The following is a 6,018-nucleotide window of genomic DNA, read 5'->3' on the forward strand; positions in this document are numbered from 1 at the left end:
CGTGCCAAGGCCCAGCCGGCTAAGAGAAACGAAAGGGCTATGGGGACGAGAATGTGACCACCTGTGGACGCTTTTGTTCAGAGTTAAGGGCTCTTAATGAACTAGGACAAACAAATTGAAGTTACAAAATCTTTGTGTGGCTGTCGATCGGGACATGGAAATCGCAAGACTTGACACAATAGCTAAAACTGAAATACTAAACAACTGGTGATCACGAACCAAAACTTTTGGTTCATGATCATCAGTCTGAAGAGAACTAGCCTGAGTTCCTATAATTGATCATAATACTAAGTTTCACGACATCTTTGCACAGTTAAATTACAATTTTAATATTTCTTAGCCTACACACATTTTAGTGTTTTTACAGGCTTAAGATAGATCCATACAAAAACAATTTCAATTGTCCAAAGCCAAAACCTATGAACATACATAGCTGCTAAGACTGCTGATAAATAATTACATCCTCATCGTCTTGCATTAAATGATATTACTGTATTGTAGATTTAGCCGAAGATTTATTTAATGTCCTTCTATTTGCGATTAAAGCGAAACTCTTCTTCGTTTACTGGTCGAGCTGCGCGTTGAAAAGTTTCTCTCCTGTAGTCTTCTTCACAGGGGCGGACCTTTTGGCAAAATGCTGTTACGAGGTCCTGAAGAAAGAAAAACTTAGACTTAGATAAATCATTCTGGAATAAGAATCAGCAGGGTTAATTGCAAGATTTCCCTTGAATCTGGAATACTGCAAATAACGCCGATGTTCTACCAAGCAGTATTCGACAGAATTCAAGCAGCGTTGACAATTTTTATCAGAACTGCCAACAGGCAGAAAAGGGAAAAATATCAGATCAGCAGAAGGGTGATCGCGGGAAACCGTACAGTGACTTAAATGCATTCAATGATCTCACAGGACAAATAACTCGATTGTAGTCTTGTCATTCTGTCCCGACATAAAAAGTAGATAGGTATTTCTATATTTTAGTGTTAAGATTTTAATTTTAAAATGCAAAGCAACCTGGAATATAAAAGTACTTCGTTTTGTAAGAACTTCATTTGAAGTTCTTAATTATTGCTTATTCGACGCGTATATCTCCATACCGTCAATTAGAAAACAGGTGTAGAGTATTTAAGAGAAAAAAAGTACTAAATAAATAGTAAAGAAACCCTTAAAGAAGTTAAATGAAACCACTGTTACAAATCGAAACAGTATTTTTGGAGGAAAAGAAATCCTTCGGGAGTGCCAATTCATGTAGGGCCATGCAAAACTCAATAACACACGACAAAAATAGACTAAGAAACAATAAGTACAAAAGGACTCACTGGTCACTGATTGGTCAGTTTGTTAAGAAACATACCTGCTCGTTGCTGCGTTTTGCTTCCGTTTCTATTCTTCGTTTGCCTAAACGCCCTGTTCCCCCCTTCCCAGATGCTGCCGTGAATGCGCTGCCCCAAGGTAAGATGGAACACAGAAGACAGGCGAATATAATCCAAGAAAGTGTTGTGCTCATTTTGTTCAAATTGTAGAACTAGCCGTTACCTTACAAAATGTTTGGCTTCTTATAAATAACGGCGTGTACTATAAATTTTGTTGATCTCCCTTTTATAGGTTTTGTTGTGGAGGCTTATAATGGTCGGCCTTGCTAAATAAGTGCGTGGAGACTTCGTTAAGATAAAAAGCTTACTTAATGGGAAATAATGTGAGACGATTAATTATAAAACAAAGACAAATGAAGGTTTCTTTTGTAGTTTCCTCCTCGTTATTTAGTCCACGCATTTAATATCACATCGCCGCAAGAACAACATTGCCATTTTGCTTCCTTATTGACAACAAAAGAACATTTTGGACCTGAATATCGGGAGATAAAGAGTAATTACTAGGAAACAGAGATGCGACTTGCGCTTATCGTGTCACGTCTGCTTTAAAATTGGCGTAACAGTACCATCAGGTTGTTTTTTATCAAATTCGTTTGGATCGACCTTCATATTTTTATTGTAATTTATAACATGATATGTTTATTTTGTACACAGACTAGAATTTACTAATTAATACGTTTCTTGTTCTTGATTGTAAAGCCGTTAGATATATTGTACTTCTGTTTGTTAAACATATTTATTTTCTGAATAATCACTTTTATGTATATTACGTTAAAGAAACATTTGGGTACCACACGGGTACAAATAACAACAGATTTAGGTATTACAACTAAATATTAAGAAATCAATTCTACCCGACAGCATAAATTAAAACGGAAGTGGAAATAGACATAATATACACAAGTTTTCTTAGCCAAATTTATTTCAAGTTTCATGTTTCACTGTGTTTGGAGTATAGCTCGCAAAGCAGGGAATAAACTGAACAGAATGTTTCCTAATTTAGCTTGCTGTATTTGAGAACTATATTTGCCATTCACTTTAATTTATGTTATTTTAATGTTATTGGGCACCTGGAGATAGTCAAGTGTGCGTTTTCTCCAGAATTTCCTCTCATGTTATATTGCCGTCTTTACACGAGCTCAAAGGTTCGAAAAATCGGAATTTCTCTGTATGTTGAAAGTTACTGCTGAAATTGTAATTTATACACTAACGACTCTCTCAAACATTTATACTTATAAAAACGTACATGCACAAATTGAAAAAAAAAGTAAGCACTTTTATCAACGCCCGAGGAAAGGGGACAGTAGGTTTAGGATAAATAGTTCAATTTGCATAAATAAGCATATCATTTCTTTTTTCAGTCAAAATATGAACATTATGGAAAAACATAACTGAGCTTTTACTTTAGCTATTTTCCAATTTTTACTGTGTAATTTTGTTACGTTTAAGCTTGTAGGCGGAATGGAAAAAGGAGTATAACTCACTTACACGAAACAAACATCATTTCCTTAATCTAGATCTGAGAGTTGTCCCTTATTCAATCTCAACACTGATCTACCAACTCCTTATTAACGCGAGATTCAGATCCGGCAACAAGATCGTCTTTATTATTTCTTTTTCCCTTTCTTCTAAGTTTCAGTCTGCGCAACTGACTAAAAGCTTGGTTCAGATTAGTGTTATTGATATGTGCCTTTGTTCCGAAAAATGTAACTACTCAGTGACTTTCATTGAATCTAAAAGAAAACAATATGTCACTCATTCTTTGCAAACTAATGTTCTGTTACAAACCTAATTTGACAGGCGTGGATCCATTTGCGTAAGCAAGTAAGAAAGAACGTAGAAGGTGGAAAGAATGTGAAAGTTGAAAATTGGCTGAGAACTTTTTAGAGACAGTAGGTGATCAAGTTATGCGAGGAAAGATTGATCGCTGTTATTAGTGAGTACGTTAGTAGACGAGAAACACGCGTGAAGTGAGAAATGTGGGAGTGAGAAGTTTGTACTTGAGATTGTGGATTGTGTAAGTGAATTATATAAAGATGTATTACCGCGATGGCAGTATGTCAGAAAAGACAGATAAGCTGATGTGCTCAAAACATTTTTCGGAGCCAGAGAGAATAACAGCAGGAAACTTCTAGGTAGAATGGTCAGAATGTATTTTGGTATCTGCATTCATCACTGCAAGAAAAAGAACATATTCTGAATAGCACCTAAAATGCGGCTCACTTTGATGGCACTTTGTATTTGTAAAATGAAATACGAATCCTATAAATGAGATATGTCTTTGGCAACTTCACGGAAATTAGAATGTACACTTAATATAAATGCACACAACCATTTGTGAATAATCCATTTTGTAAATAACATACGAATTAGATAAAGAGAAAATATCCCAAGGGAAGATATATGGCTTATCGCACGTGCTGCAGGGTGTGGATCGTATGATATAAGTGATGGCAAATCTCTTTGGACGTTATGTGATAAAATTTACTGATATTTTCTAATGTTGGGTTAACAGTTGTGAATTCCATTTTCGTTTTTAACTGTGAGCGTAATTCCTTCTTTTTTATCTTTGCGCGTATCTACCCATATATCATCTCATTTCCTGCAGCGTACCTTCCTCATATTGTTTCATTCCTTTCATTTCCTTACACTTAAGGCTATACCCTCACGTTTCACGTTTGTTGATGATTACATCCACATTTTGGGCTTAGTATGGTTCTTGCTAAAAGTCCAAAAAAGTACAGTTTTAAACTGATAAATACAAGTACTTTAGTTGTGTATTTTTTGTAAGCCGTTATTTCCATTATGCACTTTGAATGTTGGTAATTAAATCAAGCTAACTAATGCATGATGCCTTTATACGAATCGTTATCAACTCGATATTATATTTGGAGTAAAAATGTTGTGATCAAACATCACCTACAGTTCTAATAATGAAATAATAAAATCTTACGGCGACTTTTTGTAAATAGTCAATTTTCCTTATTTTATATCAAAGCTGTTTTAACATCTGTTCTTTTCTATCATAGTTTGCTTTTAAATTTAATTTTAACGCCAGTGACTAAAAATCACAACCAAAAAGACCCCTTTTGCAAATTTTAATACTTTAAAGGCAGGCCTTAAAAGCGTTCGTACAATGTTTACCGTCTTAAGTTTTCTGTTTTAAAGACGAATATTTACAACCATTCGATAATTTCTACTGCTTCTACCGGTAGGTCTTTAGTTTAGCACTCCAAAAATCGTCCTTTCTTTTTTCAATTCCAGTAGAACTTTTGTCTTCGGATTTCTAATTTCGCTCATATTTTTAATGAGTTACTTTATAGCTTTTTTTCTGTTTACGTGGAGAACTTGTGTAGCCAGGGTGCTGATTTTTTTGAATACGCGAATGGCGGTGTTCTGTGAATAGACAAAACAACAGCTCTCCTTGCATAGGCAACCTACAAACCTATACAGATTATAGAAAAGGTAGAGACAATAATGTTTAGAATATTATAGACTTCCCTGCTGCGTATGCATCCGTCATATAAGTATGCAAGAATAAGTCAAATTGCCATTGACATATCTGAAAGTTAAATAACTTACTGAAAACATTTACTGTTTGCGCAAAATGTGAGAATTATGGTGATTTGGGCCACACGGATCTGTTTTTACGAAGATTAAAGTATAATGATTGGGATCAATTTAGTTTTGGAACTCTCACCTACCCTTCCTAAACCTAACATTAACCCTTACTTATCGCTTTGGGCAAAATGTTAGGTTTGGGGAGGGGTAGGTGAGCAGTTCAGATTTATTGATCCAATGATGGTTACGATATATATATATGCGGAGGAGCAGTTAGCTTGTAGATAGAGTGCCGGATCGTAACAACGATACGATCCTGTCCTGATTATTATAGCAACGCTATGCAAACCGTTTATTGTTAATTTATTTTTTTATAGGATAGAATGTATTTTAAAATAGCCTACTGTGAATAATGAATTGTCTGAAGCAATTTATTGTATGTTATACATTGTATTTAAGAAACGTAATTAGTTTCATATTCCATAATATATAAGTATTTTAAAACGGTCCCTGACTGTAAGTTATGTACTCAACAGAGTTAATTGTAGGAGCCTGTAAGTAATGTGTTGTGTGAGTATTGAAATAACAAAAGCGTCTCTAGGATCGCCAGGTAGCATTAATTTTCGAATTGAAGTAGTGTTGAAAATTACAACCTAACTTGTGCCATACAGCCCCTTGGTCTTGCTCAGCCACATAGCCACTTCACTAGATTCGGCAGACGGCATGTTCAACTAATTTCGGCAAGCCTTACAGTCAGTTATATACATTTGTAATTATTAAACACATTGCCGGCTTGTTAACACTTCTGAAAAATAATTGTTAATACTCCTTAAATGAACTGGGAGCCACTTGCTTATATATACTTGATTGACGATGTTCTAGAACCTTCCAAAGTTCTTATCTTTAGTAGCATTACTCCCTTAAGAACTATTATTTATAAATTAAATATAATTAGTTCATAACAACAAATCAGCATTCTAAAGTGGTCTAGAATATTCTTTTAAGAATGCCGCAAAATGTTCCAGCACATTTACAAAAAAGACATTTTCGTATTACTGATATTTATTATGAAATCAAATGAAAAGA

At 34.7% G+C, this 6,018-nt stretch overlaps 1 long non-coding RNA gene across 1 annotated transcript; it reads right to left on the reverse strand.

Moving 5' to 3' along the window:
- Window positions 1–304: 304 nt before the first annotated feature.
- Window positions 305–1,614, reverse strand: LOC144649105 (uncharacterized). The gene is made up of 2 exons (XR_013569825.1): window positions 1,353–1,614; window positions 305–650 (listed from the first exon to the last, which is right to left on the reverse strand). It is a non-coding gene; the product is annotated as an uncharacterized LOC144649105 (long non-coding RNA).
- Between the last annotated feature and the right edge of the window lie 4,404 nt (window positions 1,615–6,018).

The sequence above is a fragment of the Oculina patagonica genome, chromosome 4, assembly GCF_052425735.1.
Source record: "Oculina patagonica isolate OP01 chromosome 4, crgOcupat, whole genome shotgun sequence".
In the NCBI taxonomy this organism is placed as follows: domain Eukaryota; kingdom Metazoa; phylum Cnidaria; class Anthozoa; order Scleractinia; family Oculinidae; genus Oculina; species Oculina patagonica.